Source organism: Triticum dicoccoides, chromosome 3B (genome assembly GCF_002162155.2).
Source record: "Triticum dicoccoides isolate Atlit2015 ecotype Zavitan chromosome 3B, WEW_v2.0, whole genome shotgun sequence".
NCBI lineage: Eukaryota > Viridiplantae > Streptophyta > Magnoliopsida > Poales > Poaceae > Triticum > Triticum dicoccoides.
The window spans coordinates 423,197,157-423,200,381 of record NC_041385.1 but is presented as its reverse complement, the minus strand read 5'-3'; the positions used below and the strand labels follow the sequence as shown (position 1 = coordinate 423,200,381).

General features: G+C 42.5%; 1 pseudogene; it reads left to right on the top strand.

Moving 5' to 3' along the window:
• The first annotated feature begins 542 nt into the window (after positions 1-542).
• Positions 543-622, top strand: LOC119282886 (annotated as a pseudogene).
• The last annotated feature ends 2,603 nt before the right edge of the window (positions 623-3,225 follow it).

The following is a 3,225-nucleotide window of genomic DNA, read 5'->3' as shown; positions in this document are numbered from 1 at the left end:
GGAGGAGGGTGACATCGTGTCGCTCAAGAACTACATGAACGGACAGTACTTCAGGGAGATCGGCATCGGCACGCCGCCCCAGAAGTTCACCTTCATCTCGGTGCGTCCTCCTCCTCGGTGGTGCTGACGCCTTTTTTGTTTTTAGGATTAAGAGGGTTTGGTTGTCTGTGAGACTGTGACGCAGGGGATTGATGTTGTTTTTGGTGCTTTGTTGTGCAGATTGCGTGCTACCTCCACTCACGCTACAAGGCGGGGGCGTCCAACACCTGCAAGAAGAATGGTTGGCGTCTGGAAACTTCTCTCACCACCATGCCAGTGATTGTGCTTTACAGTAGTTGACACGCTCTATTCTTGTCTGTTTTGCTTGCTGTCAAAGATGGTGTGTATTGTACACACCCCTATGTGATTTATGCACTTCACATGATTTTCCCCATCACCCACAAACTGTAACATGCTAGTTGTATGTGCTGCAGCAATTCTTGCATTTGATTTCAAATCGTTCTCTGCTTTGTGTGTGCATGTGTGTTAATGATGGATTGGCTGGTCAGATGATGCTACAACAACATATTCCTGATATTCTCTTTGAGGAATACAAAATCGAGGTTTTTAAGACTGATGGCCAGCCTGTCTAATGTTTGTTTTCTTCTATACACTTGCTCCTTCCAGTAGGCATTGCATGTGATGTGTTCAAGTGTAGTCCTCTGGTCACATTTTTTAACCAGTACCATATGATTGTACCATACTACTAGTTTTAGTCATTTAACATCTTAATTTACCTAGAATGATGAAGTAGTTGCACTTGGTAGATGGGCTGAGCAAATGATGATTCATATGATTATTCTGATACATTTGATGTTTGAAAATCGAGCTTTTGAACTATGCATAGATTTGTAACAACGAGCATAGGTGGTTATAGGTTGCTGTGATGATGAATATAAATATTAAGAAGTGCTCATGCATGGCAGTATACCAAATACCATTGTTTTCACTGTTTTATCAACATGCCTTTGCTAAATCTTCGGTTTATATTTGTAAACTATACATTGTCAGCTACTGAGTACTTTTTATTTATTGAAAGAACTCATATTGGTTAGTGTTGGCCATATGCAAGTAAACTAGATACCCACAAGACTTAACTATTTCCCAAAGCTACAGTGATACATTCTATACTACACCGCTAATGCTTATCCAAGTTCGTTGTTTTATGTTCATGGTAACTAAATGTTGATATATTAGATAATTGTGTACCTAAATATGACCCAGGTACAATGGATACAGCAAGCTCATCCTCCTCAATCCCTAGCTACTGCACAATTGCCGAAGTGCAGTTCCTGGAGCATCTAGACCTCTTATTGTAGTAGCTGCTATGCTTGATGCGTGTATGTCCATCTCTTTACTGTTTTGCTAGAACCATAAATCCTGATGCATGATGATCATGGTCTGGTTTGTTAGATCTATTCTGCTGGTGCTTAAAATTTTGACATGCCTGGATTCTGAAACTCGTTCTTACAGTTTTTGTTTCTATGATCAATTTAGAGAGTTGCACATGTCAGTATATTATATACCAAAAGAATCCTAGCTAGTGAGAACATTTTAGTCACTCCATGAACGCATGCTGGTTAGTGTTAGTCATACTATTTATGTACATGGCATTTGCTGTCAATTCTTGATTATAAGTTATTGGATCCCTCATTGGCTACTGTTTGATGTTCTATACCTATTCTTATTCTTATATGTTCATTCTTATTTTTTGCATAGGTGAAGTGCGAATCCATGTCCGAAGTTGTGAAGCATATCAGCAAAGAGTAGCATATTATGTGTTGTAATTGTATAGGCAGTTGTAGGCATATCTGGGTTGTAATATACTGTAACGTGTAATAGATTAATCGTCTGTTCGAAACAATGATTGTGTATGTGATTTGAATACCCATGAAATGGAAACCTGACAAGTGGGTGCAAGTTATAATTGTTGCTTGACAAATTTCGAAATTTCTTATGTGTGGGACCAATTTTGAGCTAAGCATGACAAGTCAGACCCGCTGCAAAATAAAATGGCTGAAAATAGAAAATCAGTAGATTATAAAAGGCTGCATTCTAGGATATAAAAGGCCAAATTGTTGGGCTAGGCCCATGTAGCTAGCGAAAATTGACAAGAAAAAAATATAAATGGGTTGAATTAATGGGCTCGGCCCATATAGACACCTAATCGGACCGGGCTGATTCTTATCCACGTCAGCTTGCCACACTGGATCCTATGTGGCTTGGGGAGGCTGCTAGTGACCACAATTTTGGTCGAAGAACCAATGACCTTTTACATATCATAGAGAAGGTCGTTAATTTTAGTTTACGACTGCCAGCTTTTGACCTTCTGTTTTTGGTCACAAAAAGGTCGCAAATGAAAAACAATGACCTTTCAGTGACCAATAGTGATGGTCGCAAGTTGACATATTTCTTGTAGTGGTTGATGATGACGACGACGATGAATCCCCCTCTCTGGAGCCTTGAACGGACTCCAGAGCAGCCCTCCCGAGAGAGATTAGGGCTTGGCGGCGGCTCCGTATCGTAAAACGCGATGAAACTTTCTCTCTGATTTTTTTTCTCCGTGAAAGCCAATATATGGAGTTGCAGTTGAGGTCGATGGACGTCCAGGGGGCCCACGAGGCAAGGGGTGCGCCCTAGGGGAGGGGGCGCACCCCCACCCTCGTGGACAGGGTGTGGGCTCCCTGATGCTAATTCTTTTGCCAGTATTTTTTATTAATTTTGAAAAGTTGCTCCGTGGATTTTCAGGTTATTCCGAGAACTTTTATTTCGGCACAAAAATAACACCATGGCAGTTCTGCTGAAATCGGCGTCGGTCCGGGTTAGTTCCATTCAAATCATGCAAGTTAGAGTCCAAAATAAGGGCAAAAGTGTTTGGAAAAGTAGATCCAATGGAGACATATCACACGACGGCGTGGTGACGGTGATGGTGAAGTGATCTCCGCAGGGCTTCGCCTAAGCACTACGAAAATATGATCGGGGGTGTAAACGGTGGAGGGGCGCCGCACACGGCTAGGCAATTGTCTGTTTTGTGCTAGGCGCCCCCCTCCCACATATATATATAGGTGGGAGGGAGGGAGGATCAGCCAAGGGGGCACCCAAGTAGGAGGAATCCTACTTGGGGTCTCTCCCAAGCCGTGTCGTCCCTCTGCCTTGTATAAGTGCGAGGAAAAGGCAGGGGAGGGT